Below are 16526 nucleotides of genomic sequence, written 5' to 3' on the forward strand. Positions count from 1 at the left end.
AACAATTATGGACATATCTGTGAAATAGCTGCCAAATAGAGTATTTGTCATTCAAGTTCATGGCTTCGTATCTGAGAATATGTGGTCACAAGAAACATGTGTTGTATATGGTACCAACATACTTCTCAAGCACTGCAACTGTCCAAAGTGGCTATGCAGTATCTTCCATATCTACGTTTCCTCGAACAAAATATGTTAATATGACAAAATCTAATTTGCTTTAGCAAAAGGTCCACAAAACTACAGAGATTTAGTATAGTGCCCAGCGTTCCCCAGCAGAGTTATTGAAATGGCCTGAAAGAATAATCCATGATGAATTGTTTTTCAGGAAGTTTAGGTGCGAATATGTGCGAATTCGTGAAATACGTGTTTCTTTGTGATTGTGTGTGGTGACAGGACACTGAAATTAATTATTCCTATTTTTTACGTGCAGGACATCTATAGTTCATAATGATGCTGAGACGCATCCAGGTCAATGGGAAAATGAGAGAAATGTAAGGACGTTGTCAAAGGGAACAAACCCAGCATTCCAGACCTGAGTTTTGACGTAATTAGACCTTGGTGATCACCCAACTCACGTTAGTGAAGACATTCGACGAATTGTTTCCAGGTTTTGCAGCCAAGTGTACCAAAAACTGTGTAAGAGTGACAGAAATCATGACATTTCCTAAAGACACATACAGAATTTCTTGATGAAGAACTGACATTTAAATTCCGGAGACAGATGGAACGTCGATCAAATCCTGGCAGTTGTCCATCCAAGGATTTCAGAGAATTTATTGACAGAACTAAACTGAGGAAAGCGGAAGATTTACGTACATCTGGAACTGGCTTTGCTGCCAAAATGAGGCTTCGGGTATCAGAACAAGATGCAGAAAAAGTACTTCGTGAGGTGACAGAAACAACTTCGAAAGGTTCGTAAGATGAGACAAGTGTTTATGAGCACAAAGGACCAGAGAATTTTATTCAAACCGTGCACCAAAGAAGAGGCGCTTGCATTGCTTCTCGATCGTAAGTTAACAAAAAGCCAATACAGTTAACCAAAAGTCTACATCTTGGTGCCAAAACAGGCAACGTAGACATTTATCCAAGTTATCACCAGTTACTCGAGGCTAAGAAAGTTGTTACCCGTCAGATGAGAGTATTACTGTTTCAGGTGTCAGTGCAAAAATTAAATCGCAAGCTTTATTGTAGAAAAAAGTTTAACGCGTCTAGTGCTTTGAAAAGCAGATTCAAGATCGCCTATCAACTGTGAATGTCAGAAGATTCCAATTTACTGTGCATCATGAGCTCATTCTCACTATGGTAGACGGAAAAGTTGTAATGCACTCCTGAACAACAAATTTCTTCAAAAGTGTCATATTTCCAAAGCATCTCTCAAAGAAATTAACGATTTAGAGAGAGTTTCTATGAAAGACATAGACGCAACAACATTTCTCTTTGGATTGTCAGTGTTACATGCGTACATACGATTTTTTGAGTGCCTCCTTTATATTGCATATAGACTCGATTTCAAGATATGGCAAGTTCAAAAGAAGCACAAGGAACTATTGAAATCACGAAAACATTCGGAAGCAGTTTAGAGCAAAAATAGGCCTTAATGTGATAGACCCAAAGCAGAAGACAGTGAAACAAGCAAGGATGGGAACACTGCTAGGAGATGTTTTGCGGATTCACACCGATCTTCGCCAATAATGGAGATTTCTGAACAACTGATTACAGTTTTTCGGTGATACTATCTGTAATCAATTCTGGACTTGATATTGATCCCAACGCTTTTGACAGTTATGCACTGGAGACGGACAAACTCTTTGTTCATCTTTACAGTTGGTATTATGTATCTGCTAGTGTCCGTAAAATTCTTGTTCATGGATCGGCTATAGAATGCCATTTTACCAATAGGTCAACTTTCTGAAGCACGGAATAAAGACTTACGAACATTTCGGGAAGATAAATCTGCAAATTCTCTCGCACTATTACGAATCAGGATATGCTGCATATGCTCCTTATTACTTCTGATCCCTTTCTTTCGCGTATTAGGCACATGGCTACCGGGAAGAAAAGACGTTGCTTGTCACATGAAGGATGACTGCTGTTAAAGACGTCGGAGCGTGGAGCAGAAGGAGCCAACACGGCGTCCAGCAAACAAAAGAATGAAGACATTCCATTTTTGTTCAGCGATATTGACAGTGACAGTGATGATTGATGTACAAATGGGGTTTACAAAATCAATTCTCGTTTTTCATTTATGTGTCAGTGTAATGAAGACTTGTATGTATGAGTGTAGTGCAGATTTTTATGTTAGTGTACTGATGTAATGCATAACAATACGCAGTACTTTATCAGTATTTACAAACATTTCCTACTAACTCTCTCCTGCACATAAGGCTAGTGCAACCGAATGATGAACGTGTTCGTTAATTCTTAGTACTATAAATATACAATTTTCACATATTTGAGTCATTAGAAGCATTTTGTACATTGTTATAAACGGTTATAGGTTTTGGCCAGGTTTTTGCTCGTTCTGAACCACTGTGCGTAGGTTAGAAATTTCAAAAATGTTGCCTGTATTCTTTCTAATTGCTTACGATTTCTTTTTTAAATTGAGTCCGATTTCAAATAGTAGAAGCATACTCTAACTTTGAGCGAACATATGCATTATACAACTTCTGCATTGTTGAATAGTTCTAAAATAATTTTCCCGTTCAAATTATGAATCGTAATAGCTTGAATGCTTCACTTGTTATATTTACAATGTGAGTGTCAAACATTAACTTTGCATCAAACGTAACACCAAGATCCTTAACTGAATCATGCCTCATAATCAAAGTGACGTGGTGATTTGCTCCTAGTGAATGATAAACACTTTGCACTTGCTTCAATTGACTCCAAGATAATTAGAAGAGCACCAGTTACCAATATGATAAATCAGTATTTCTTTTTCTTCTTTCTTCATTTTTGATACTTCATCAAAATACTGTATATAATAGTTGATTTGTTGATTACTTGATTAGTTGAATAACTTAAGTAGCAAGTTCTACTAACTACGTTTTGAATACAAGACATTTTGAACAAAGCTAATACTACGAATGTTGTAATTTAAATAAAACCATACTTCTTGAATTCTAGGTTCATTTATTGACATAGAAAATTAAACGAGTGGTATTACAAAAAAAAAAAAAAAAAAAAAATTACCAAAACTATCTCTTCAGTAAACTATATATATATATATATATATATATATATATATATATATATATATATATATATATATATATATATATATATACAGGATGTTAATGAACTGGACCGACAAACTGTAAGAGATGATTCCTCACATCAAAATAAGAGAAGAAGTTCAAAAGTTCAAATGGACCTATGGCGAAAAGTGGATAGTTTCAGAGCTAGGGCTGTCCAAAATCGCGAAAAAGCCAAATTTCAATAAGCTCTATTTCGAAATTCAGAAACTTTGGATGGTGGCCCTTATCAGTGTAAAGGAAGCCATGCATAAGCAATCCAAAAGTGCATACTTCATCAATTTTCAATAGTTATACAGAGTAATCCCTACAGGGCGTAATTCTCAGATATGCTCTCAATAGAGTTTTTAGATATACCCTGATTTCGAGGACCCAAAGTAGGAAGCAGGTAACCCTTGACAAGAATGGACATCCAATGCTTCGGAGAGAAGTCGGAAGTGTTAGGAACCAGCAGCTCCATGTTTTTTAGTGTTTGGAATATTGTGTGATGCCATGTATTTCATCACGGTATATTTCATGTTTTCCTCACTTATAAGCATGAAAGAAAACATCGCACCATGCGTTTTCCCGAGTACGAGAGACCGTGCTGCTGACGATTCTTAACACTTCTGACATCCTGCCAAAGGTTTCCATGTTCAGTGCTACCAAGGCTTATCGTTTGCCTACTTTGGACCAATCATAAAGTCACAGCATATCTCAAAATTCCGTTGACGTTAGGTCTGTGAATTTCACCCTGTATGGAATACTCTGTACACCCACTGAAAATTAATGGAATATGCATTCTTGGATTATGTATGCGTGGCTTCCTTTACACTGATAAGGAAAAGTTTCTGAAATTCGAAATAGGGCCTGTTGAAATTTGGCTTTATAGCGATTTTGGACAGCGCTAGCTCTGAAACTATGCACTTTTCGGTATAGGTTTATATGAATTTTTTCTCTTATTTTGATGTGAGGAATCACCTCTTACAGTTTGTCGGTATAGTTCATTAACACCCTATATATATACATATACATGCATATATATATATATATATATATATATATATATATATATATATATATATATATATATATATATATATATATATATATATATATAGGGGAGAGTAGTCAAAATCGCACCACTTTTTACATAAACTGTTTTAATTCGAAACTTTTGTAGAAATTTAAAATGTGTTTTTGATCGTATTGAACTTTATAATTTTCCGATCCTTTCACAGTGATTTCATAACGATACCTTATCATTATCATGGTAAAAATGACGATATTTTAGAAGCCTTCGATTGGTGCGATTTACGCAACAGGTTTCCCAAATCGCACTATGTGAAGCCAAAATCGCACCGCCATTTGAATACATGCAAATTTTACAGTAAAGTATGTGGATAAAACAAATTATCATTTCCACTGAATATCATATTATTCATGTTTTATTAAGATAAGGAATAATACATTTTTAAAGAGAAAAAATACTGCAATGTAATTAACCGAGCACAGAAATAACACCTTAGAAATAAGCTAATTAATTAGAAATGTAACCTATAAATAAAACAAGTTAATATTTCTATGATATATCACATTCTTTTATCTGAGTATTATTAATACGAGGAAGAATATATCATTAAAGGAAAAAGAATATCCATATTGTTTATTCAATAAGCAATAATCCATGAGCAGTGTTGCTCATAATCCTATGAAACGTAAACGTATCTGTATTTACTGAAAACATGGACAGCTACACCTTATGTGCACATTGGAATGTACGTTCATCTGCTGAAACACCCGCACAAGACTCGTGTATCCAGACTTTACACAAAACACACTGTACCATATCTTCGACTAAATTTTGTTGGCAAAGGATGCAAAATCAATCTTGTTCATTGATTTCAATAGCTACATTTGAAACACTGAGAATATATGGCTCGGATTTGGATGTATCTATTTTTCGAGTGCACTGTTTTGGTGTTAAGGGTTCCTGAAGATTAGCTCACGGTTCAAAAAGATTAGGTCTCTCCGACGTTTGAATCAGTGACGACGCCAGGGGGGCAAGGGGGCGAGAGCACTCCTAGTAGCCACTTCTGCCCCCCTGACTGCCACCTAGACTGCCCCCTCCAGACTCCTATAATCTTTAAACATTCCACATGTAGTATTTTATATCAGTATCATAACCAATTTCATTGTCAAATTGTATTCTACTTTCTATGCATTTACTATGTGGCAGATTAGTCCTCAAGCTTTCTCCTTTGAGCGTCTGGGTATGCATGCATATTTCTGTTTGCTAATTTAGCGCCTTTTGAGGTAAATTTTAGTTATACTTCTTTCTTATGATTTTTAATTATTGTGCCTAGCGAACAATAGAAAAATACTAGATTTGGTCGACTTGTTTTCTTCTCATTGGATCTACTTCGATTGAAAAAAAAAGGTAAAACCAGTTACGTAACTTGTTTGTATTTATCCAGGTTTGAAGTTTTCAGTTTCATATTTTGTTTTATTTAAAGGTTCTATACTTCTTTTTTCTGAAACATTATTCTTGGCTTTCAATATTCAGAGGATGTGCTTATAACAGCTTAGTTTGCAACTACCAGGGCTTAATTTTTTTAAGGGCATAAAGAGTTGTGTTTTCCCTTCCTGCAAATGATAATAAATTTATGGAATTAAATTGATTCCCAATAAAACGTATTGTCCGAGTGCTGATCTTTAGTTAGTAATTGGTATATACTAGTGCTCCCTTACTTATTTTGTTTCAAAGTACTGACGTGATGTCTATCATATTGACTAGGAACTGCTAAAAAATTCGTAGCCCAACCCAGAAGGAATGCACGTAGAATGGTAAAGTTTTACTTCTACACTTCCCCCGAGAATCAATATACTACCTTGTGCAGTGCTCCAGTTTTTGCAGAAAAGTTAAAAAATCTGAAGATTTCCTCGCATCACTGTTCGTAGCACTACCCCTATCAGATCTAAAATGGCGTCCTTTCAAGTGTTATTTAAGTTTGGAAAATAAGTACACGTAATAGTTAGACGGAGCTAAATTTGCAGAATAAGAATGACTATCTAGACATTGAAATCCTAGATTATGCAATGTCAGTTGTCTTCGCAGAGGCTTGATGGACAGGTGTATTCTCCTAAAGGAACAGAATTCCTTTCTTTTCATTTTCCGCGGCGTTGAACTTTGAATTTTTCTTTCAGTTTTGTAAATGATGTAGAGATTCTGGATTAAATATCTGACCGTTGAGGAGGTAGTCTATGAGTACGACTCCATACTTATCCCAGAAGAATGTTGCAAACAGTTTTTCAACCTATTTCTATGTCTTGAACTTCTTGGGGCAATGGAGAAATGAGTGCTACTACTCCATTAACTGTCGTTTCGATTCAGGATCATAGTGGTACAACCATATTTCATCTATGGTTACTATTCGTGAGCGAAATTGATCAGCATTACGGTCAAATTGGAAGAAGATTTCTCTTAATGCCGTCACTCTGTTATTCTTCTGACAGATATTTTGGGAACCCATTATGCCGAGAACTTGCGCACACCCAAGCCATTCTGGATTATGCTACCGACGAGTTCCTAAGAAATGCCCAGAATCTCTGACACAAGTTTTGCTGAGAAGGTAAAAACTGAGAAAGCGGGGTGAAGCCAGACCACAGACTATAATAAGTATATCGTGAGTTTATTATAACTTTAAAAACTATATAAATAATAGCTTAAATTATTTTTGTCACTCAAAAACTGGGGAGCCTGGGCCCTCCGGCCCCGGGCTATATCCACCACTGACTGAAATGCTGCAATTTTCAAGAATAATGTCACAAATTGCATCCAGGATTTCGGGAAGAGTCATTGCTTTTAATCATCCTGGATGTAAAGTATAATTTGTTTAGAAATCGCCACGTTTATACTAAGCCACTTACTTATTAACCACTGTATATAACGGAGGAGAGTCCCGTGGTGCTTCACTGATTTCCTAATTAACTTACTTCGGTGACTTTCCTTGCTGGAACAAAAATGTTATAACAGTTAGGATCTGTATGTTCGTGAAATTCGCTGTTTGGGCACACATAATCACTTCAGAGGCCCTCTCTCTTGTATATATATATATATATATATATATATATATATATATATATATATATATATATATATATATATATATATGTATATGTGTGTGTGTGTGTGTGTGGTATATATACAGGGTTCATTATGAAAGTAATGAGCATGATGCTGCCCTGACTCAACAATCCACCGCAGCGCGCGCTGCCGGCGCGGAAAAAGTACTGGATGGTCTGTCCTTCCAAACGCGCCCGGAGTCAGTCTGCTGCGAGCAGTGACAGCGTGTGGATGTCGATCCGCGTGAAGCACGTTTTTACAAGTTGTAACACGGAGCGATGGAGGGTTGGCTCGAACAACGCTACGCATTAAAATTTTGCGTCAAGTTGGGTAAGAATGCTACGGTACTTACCAGATGCTGAAAGAGGCCTACAAGCAGGAGTGTTTGTCAAGATCCCAGGTCGGAAAATGACACAAGTCGTTCAAGGAGGGTCGGGAGGAGGTCGCCGACGAGCCCCGTTCTGGACGCCCAACAACGACCAGGACCGACGACAACGTTAACCGTGACGTGAAGTGTTGCGCTCAGACCGGCGTGTGAGCATTCAACAAATCGCGGACACCCTAAACATGTCAACATTTGCGGTACATGGGATAGTGACCGAGGACCTGCAAATGCAAAAGGTCTGTGCGAAGCTTGTGCCGAACGTGTTGACGAATGAGCAGATAGAACTTCGAGTTTTGCGCTGCAAGGAGTTGTTGGCATTGTGTGAAAGTGATCTGGGCTTTTTAGACTCGGTCGTAACTGGAGACGAATCCTGGATATTCGAATACGAACCAGAATCTAAAAGGCAGAGTGCGGAGTGGCCTCCCACTGCCCCAAAAAGGCACGCATGAACAAATCCCGAATCAAAACCATGCTCATTGTCTTCTTCGACGTTCGAGGAATCATCCATTTCGAGTTTGTGCCACCAGGACAACCTGTCAACGCAGGATTTTATCTAGAAGTGCTCAAGAGACTGAAACGCAGGGTCGCCCGCGTTCGAAGTAACATCAAAGACTCAATGAAACTCCACCACGACAATGCATCAAGTCATACTACCTTCACCGTCGTCGACTTCCTGGCCCGGAGCAGAACCCCAGTGGTCCCCCAACTCCCTACAGTCCTGACCTGGCTCCTAGTGACTTTTTTGTTTCCCTGTTTGAAGAGACACCTCAAAGGAAAACATTGGGACTCCGTGCAGAACATTCAAGCCCATGTTATAAGGTTTTTAAAAGCCATTCCAGCCGAGGACTTTAATGATGCTTTCCAGGCGTGGAAAATACGTCTCCAGAAGTGTATCGATGCAGAAGGAGCGTATTTTGAGGAATTTTAAAGATTTGTAACAATCGGAACAATAAAACAGTTGTTCTAAAGCAATGCTCATTACTTTCATAATGAACCCTGTATATGGAGAGAGAGAGAGAGAGAGAGAGAGAGAGAGAGAGAGATACGTAGCATATAGTACTAGACGAATGTGTTACTTGTAGCATACGCGAAAGTAATTCAATTTATGTTTAGGCTTCAAAAGTTTCATTGAAGAATATTTCATGTGCAGACGTTACTTATTTGTTAGTTTCAAATTTTACTTGAAATAAGTTTAATTTATAATCATATAGGTCTAACATGAAAACAGCAACGAAATACACAAAATAATGTAAAATAAGTCAAACGTAATAAATATGTCATTTTTGGTATGGCAAATAGCTCCCTTCCCCCCGAAAATGTATCTGCCCCTCTAAGAACTTAAAGCTGGCGTCATCACTGGTTTGGATACTCTTGATTGTCTTTGTTGTTCTTCAAGATGTTTTTTATAAGGACTTGACGGGAAAACTTCTGTTCTCTGAGGTTGTCTGCTGGTAGGCCTACTTCCTCCTGCTATTGGACTGGGTAGCGTAATGGTTTCATGAACTCTTTTTAGTAGCTTTGGCGATTTTCCGCTTTTCCGGTTCCACATGGCACCTCACCGCGGTAGTATCGCAAAAATGTTTTCATTGGAATACAATACTTTGTTTCTCTTTCATTTAATTACACTTTATTTTCCCTCTACGCTTTCAAAGCACGATTCATAGACTCCGGAGACCATTTTCCACTTGGCGTGTACCCATCTTGTGTGAATTGTACCGAGAAAGAAGCCAGGAAAAACAAAGTCCCTGGGGACTTGTGAAAAACGAAGCCACTACGGCAGTCAAAACTGCACTGGTGCGACTTCGGACACACGGTAATAGTGCGATTTGGGAAACTGCCATTTTTTTAAAAGTTATTTTTTTACATATCTCACAAATTTAAAAAAGCATAACTTGAGTTTGTCACTATAATGTTAATGTTATTTTGTTTATTATTACTTATTGAATCATAAGCTAATTCTCTTACCTGAATTCCTATTCTACTGTGAAATACCCCGAAAATTAGTCAGAAATACTCCAATTGTATTGTACTGGAACTGCACATACACATAACTTACTGAACGTCGTCACTTTACTGTGCAATTATTGGAGTATGCATAGATATTTAATTTAACTACCAGATGGCATGTTAGTTCTACAATTCTTTTTAAACTAGGGGTGGTGCGATTTAGAACCCGGTGCGATATCGGGAACTCTCCCCTATATATATACCTAATTTGTTAACATATTTTCAATTGCATGATCAAAAAAGGGCAACACATACATACGAGAAATCGGTGTTGAAAATGTTAGATGATGGATGAATTCGTCAATATCTAACCGAAATCTATCATGTTATCTAATAATAATTACCTAAAATTAGATTTTTCATGACAAATTTTTAACCAATAATGTTAGTGTATTGTGTTATTTTAGTTGAGTTGTTTGAATATTTTTGCTTTTTTAAAAAATCAACTGATTTGAATAAATTATTTTGAATGAATTGGCCTAAGTAAACTTTTGCCAAGTAAATTAATGATTTAAGTTTTCCTTCTTTTCCTTTAAACTTTGGAAAACTTATTTTTAATAATATAGATCATCTCGTACATGAACTACTTCCCTGATTGGAGTTTCTCACCTCTTACCAGAACACCACTTGACGTTAACCGATACAGAAATGAGTAGAAGGCCTCAATAGGTCCTTATTCTAGCCACAAGAGGTCTTCAAACATTGCCTTTGTCGCTGTAAGTGCTGTCACTCCAAGCGACCCACCTTTTCAAAGACCGAATGAATGGCATTGTCTCTTATATAACCTCCAGGTATTATGTGATCCATCTGCGAAAAGAAAATCTAAACAATAGAACAAGAATAATAATTTATTAAGAGGGAAGGTATCATGTTCAAAAATGGCTATAAAGGTCATATACCCTATTATAATCTCGCTAGTCAAAAGAAAGGAAAGAAGCTGAAAAACCATCGACAAGGACTTTACGTAATCTATATTCACGTAGGTACACAGCTGTTCTCTGATTACTCTTTAAGAAAGTTAAAACGTAACACTTTTTTCCATACGATTACACAAGGACAGAATTGATGGACTTCTTCCCCTTCTTGTGTTGCAAATCAGTTAACTGTGTCATTACATTTCTAATCACTCATAAAATAGCTCATAGAGTTTCTGATAAAACTATAATTTTCATTAAAGAGAGACTTTTGTGCGCTGTACTGGCAAAGAATTAAGTAAAGTTGGTTTTGATCATAATATATTTCTTTTAGTGGTCCCCAACCTTGTTTACCTGGCGCCATGGTCTCCGATCCTGGAGACTGAGGGGACCTGGGGTCTCCAAGGTTTAATTGGGTCCCACAATGGAGGGTACTCAAAATGTTGAGTTGATGTCGTTTCATCTATTTCTACAGTATGACCGTTCGTATACGTATAACAATTGCAGCTATATGTAACTAATTTATTAAAGTTGAATTGATCACAGTGCTTATATCGTTGTCTTAAAACATATTTCATTAATAGACACTTGTCTCGATTCTAGAATTCCATACATGAAACCGGAGAAGGTAATTTTTCCCAATGAAACTAGAGACATGAATATCTGTCGTTTAGGAATCCTTTATCATGAAGGCAAAGTGAATAATTGTGAAATTAAATATTTTGTGCTCTTCTACAGTACTTTGTGAAAGCTGTATTATATTTCACGATAAAAAATGAATGTTTTTCGAGGTATAGCATGTTTTGTCCCTTACTATGAGAATGAAATCGGTACGCGTGTCCTTCCATCACCTCACGACTTAATTAAATGTTTTAAAAGGCCAATCCCTGACAAAATTCATAAATATATTATCTTTCTCTCTGCAGTTTACACAAGATACTGTAGAAATACTAGAAAATGTAATAAAAGAAAAAAAATAAAACTAAATTCTATTCTTTCACAACTTGAAACTTACAATTATTAGTTACATATTGACAGTGTACACAACTCTGCTACATGTTTCTTGGTTCATTGGATTCGTACACGACCAGTATTTAATGCTTTTACTTTTTCATTGATCAAGTACAAAAACAGCAAAAAGAAAAATATGATTACAATTTTAGGTGTGATTCGACTTTCTGTGGTTTATTTATTTATTTATTTATTTTAGGTAAAGAGGATGAAGTAAGATTTTATACATATAAAGACCGTTCTAGATTTCTCTATTAATGAAAACTAGGAGTAAGTTTACAGCTGAAAAATAAATTGAATTCTCCTCCATTATAATATATGAAAGCTATGGTTAATGAGTTGGAATACAGTTATTTGGTGTGTGGTCAGCATGTTAGCTTCCATCATCTTTATTTCTGGAAAGAAATAAAAATTATCATTATTATTAGAAATAAAATATGCATCCTTAGTTCCAAATAAAATAGTGAGTATAGTTCAGAATGTCACTGTACCATTACGTTTCATTACATAAATAAAAAATAATATATTTATACTAGAAAATGTAGAAGATAATGTGACAAACATTATGGTAAAGTCGAGGCAAACGGACATGCTAAGCAGTTTTCTGTTGCTTGTATGAATACGAATGACCGAAGAGAACACAAGATATTTCTTACAAACCAGTAAGCTTTCTGCAAAGTAAAGTTATAACAAAGAAATCAGTTTGTCAATTAGTCAGCATCATATATTGAACAATTAGTATACAAGGGTGCAAGATGTCCATATGCCTCATGGGATGGGACAGAAGGACAAAAATTGTGGGGCAAACGGACAGTTACAGTTACAGTTTATAAACCACTAACACTGTTACAATGAATGCGTACAAAGTATGCATTACGATCATTTGGATCGCATTCTACATGGAACCAGAAAAACAACCTGTACACATTACCCAGTCTTCTACCTCGACATATCGTTTCCACGAGTTAAACTTCTAGCTGTAGCATAGGACAATGATGCGCTACACGCGCACCTAGTGTTTTGTGACGTTGTACGAAAATATGCTCCCAATCTTTACCAGCCATTTTTGCATCGTTATTGAATATGTGTTTGCATTTGTTCTCAATAGCAAAGTTGTACGCCAACTTTCGTAATTCGCGTAGAGTTAACCCAAATCCCATTTCGTACAAGGAAAGTAGATGCTTTTCCAATTCATTTTCTGCTGTGCTGAGAATGTTGTATGATTTCCAAACTTTCGGATTATGTGCGATGACATAACGCGTCGTCGCAGTGTATTACGAGGGACATTGAAAGTTTTCGCTGCAGTTGACAGAGGCGTCTTCACGTACGGCTCTAACAGCAGCGGCTATGGACTCATTTTTCTATTTGCATCTGTCTGTTGTGCGAGATCGATAATGTACTATCTTTGGGAAAAATGGTAATACTAATAAGAAACCCACCTCTTAAGTAATATAGATACACAAATATTATTTTTCTACTTCATACTAACCATTTAGCTCACTGTCCGTTTGCCCCGCTAATTGCGTGTGCGTCTGCCCCGCACACACATTGGTTTCAAATATTTCTGACCCTACTCAATAGATGGCACGCAACATTCATTTACTCTAGTGGTGCGTGTGACTATCCATCTATTGTCTGCTGCTCCTCCCGCGAATGTTTAGCAACTTTCCTTCGTTGTCAAATATTTAATTTCTGAAGTCGAGTTTTTAGAAATCAAGTTTTGGGACACTTACCTCTCTGCCTCGGACACAGCAGGTTCCGAGCAACGTCCAGTACTAGAATGTGGTGCAGATGACGAATGTACAAACCATCTTCAAGATCAACCTTCACATTATAGGCCACTTCCAATCAAACAATCTCGTCGCCAACAGAGCTGAATTACTGAACGATGCCGTTGGTCCCAACAACTTTCAATACAGAAGGGCGTTTTGGATTTATGCTAACGAATTTTGTACCCTTACCAGCTTGAGAAATACCACGGTTGTGTTTGATGTCCAAAACCTTTCTGTTAACTATAGTCCAGTGACGATATCGTCAATTTCCACTGACGGAGACTGCATTAAAGCAAGCTTGATCAAGCCTCAAAGACTGTCTAATTTACAGGACTGTTGAGGACCCAACATCCGTTTCAACAACTAAACCCACAAAAAAAGCTACGATGAATTTTACAGTAATGTCTGTAAAAGTGATTGCACATTTCACGTGCTATCCGCTCAATGTACGTCATCGTTGATTTCACTTTATGGCTTGTGCTGATGAATGGTGAGATGTGTTGCTGCCATGTATAGTTGCTCCAAAGCGTTCGTTTGGGGTAATAAGCTGCATTGATTTTAGACTTCTCGTCCACTCTATGTAACGTGGACAAAAGAATTAACCTAACTAAAGAAGAAACAACACCCAACATTTTAAGCTTCAGTACAGTTTTCGGGAAGAAAAAGCACAGAGGGGGCTATAAATAAGTTGCTTGAAGTAATTGAAGGTTAAGATAGTAAATGAGATAAATACAAATTAATATTTTCGTTGATATCTCGGGAGCCTTCGACAATACGTAGTGGCCCGCGAAGTATATAAGTCTAGAAAATATAGAAACCATCAGTCAGTTTCTTCAAATAATTATGGATCTCTATCCAAACAGAAGAGTGATGTTTAAACCCCTAGAAACAACGTTTGAAATCAAAGCACAAAAGGATGCCCACAAGGCTTGGTTTTGGATACACTATTATGGAATATAACTGCACAACCATGCTTTCAGATGATAAATGTTATGAGAGAAGTTGTTGGATTTGTAGGATATGCGGATGATGTGACAATCATTGTTACAGAAAATTCAAGACAAGCATTACAAAGAAAAGGAAACACTCCATTACAAAGAAAAGTAGATATAAATAAATAAATAATAAAATTTGGTGTGATGAGAACAAATTAAAATTATCAACAAGTAGAACTAAATATATGTCGTTAGATGGTAAGCTAGAAGGAAATCCGCTTATTAAAATAGATTTTTTTTTAAATCTAGGGAGTAACAGAATTTAAATATTTAGGTCTATTGCTAGATGAAAAATAAACTATAATACGCACATCGAAAAGCTAAGTCAGGGGCAGCGCGAGGGTGGTCAAGCTGTGCCACCGCCCAGGGCGGCAAGTCTAATGGGCGACAAAATTTGAAAAAGAAAAGAATACTATCAAAATATAATGCTTCCTAATAACTTCACATGGAAAAATAAAGTTATGTTCACCTGAGAATGTAATTGAACTAACTTCATTCACACTCAGGAAATTCAGAGCATTTCCCCTAATTTTCAATTATCAAACTACAAGCCACAGGAATCTCGTTCAATATTTCCCTTACAGCGGCGTAGATAAGATTTTCAGCTAGGGTGGATAAGATTATCAAGGTGTCTTTTATATTTTTTTCTATTCACCAATGTTCTAACACTCCATTCCAAGTATGCAAAGTATGCACTCCCATTTGATACAGGCCGTTCTAGCCTATAGCTTCTAGAGACATTTAGGTTAAATGCCGAAGCACAACATTGGAAGAACGTAATAGAACGACTAGCTGCAATAAGACAGTTTTTGGGTGAACAATGTCCACCATTAAGCGGAACATCAGATAACTTTACACAAGTAATAATGATAATCTTCTGAAACTGGTAGAACCCTTTGCAAAGTTTGACAGTGTCATGGCCGAATACATTAAAAGAACCGTAGGAGGACAAAACAAATACTACCATTACTCATGAAAAGGTGTCCAAAATAATATTATTCAAATTCTTAGCGAACAAATAAAAAGTAAAATACTGTCTTTGATGAGAGCTGAAAATATTATAGTATAATATTAGATTGTATATCAGATATTTCTCATACAGGGCAATTAACAATAGTCGTTCGTTTTGCACAAATTACATACGGTAACGGAGAATGCCTTGTAAACATTTGCGAATACTTTTTTGGTTTCTTACCGGTAACAGACACTACTGATCTAGGACTGACAGAAGTAATAACTAAACAGCTAAAGGAAATGAACACTCCTATCGAAGACATGAGGGGACAAGGATATGGTTCCAATATGAAAGGCAAACATTCAGGTATTCAGAAGAGAATTTTAGAAATAAATTCCCGAGCCTTTTATATTCCTTGCAGTAGTCATTCACTAAATCTTGTCGTTAACGATGCAGCTACAGTATCTCAGTACGCTTTTTCATCTTTCCGTATAGTTAAAAAAGTTTGACTTTTTTCTGCGTCAGTCCAGCGTTGGACCATACTAAAGGAACATATTAGCAGTCTCACTTTGAAACCATTAAGCACCACAAGGTGGGGGAGCCGAATTGATGCTCTGGCTCTACTTAGATATCAAATAGGGGAAGTTTATAATGCCTTACTTCAAATAAGTAACAATAATAGAACAGACCAAGTGGTCACCCACCATGCTCTATATGTAGCAAACCAGCTGCGTGACTTTCTTTTGCTCATTCATTATCTGGTATGACTTTTTACTCCATTTAAACATCATAGCGAGAATTTCGATTTTATTTGCGATATACGTAATCTTAAAGATATATCACCTGAACCTTTGTATGAAAAGTGTACTAAACTTGCCAGCATTTTAACACACGAAGAATCGAAAGTTATTAACCCCAGTGATTTGAAAGACGAATTGAAAGTGTTATCCCCTATAATTAAGCGTAAAAGTTCACCAGAAGAGACTTCAAAATTTATTTAGGAACATGACTTTGCTTCCAATGTCAGTGTTCCACTTAGGATTTTATTAATCTTACCGGTAACAGTGGCAAGTGGAGAAAGTTTTTCGAAACTTAAGCTTATTAAAAACTATCTATTTTCTTCCA

At 36.6% G+C, this 16526-nt stretch overlaps 1 pseudogene; it reads left to right on the forward strand.

Annotated features, from left to right (window-relative positions):
• The first annotated feature begins 724 nt into the window (after positions 1–724).
• Positions 725–8665, forward strand: LOC145661550 (uncharacterized; annotated as a pseudogene).
• The last annotated feature ends 7861 nt before the right edge of the window (positions 8666–16526 follow it).

Source organism: Thermobia domestica, chromosome 10, assembly GCF_964235325.1.
Source record: "Thermobia domestica chromosome 10, izTheDome1.hap1.1, whole genome shotgun sequence".
NCBI lineage: Eukaryota > Metazoa > Arthropoda > Insecta > Zygentoma > Lepismatidae > Thermobia > Thermobia domestica.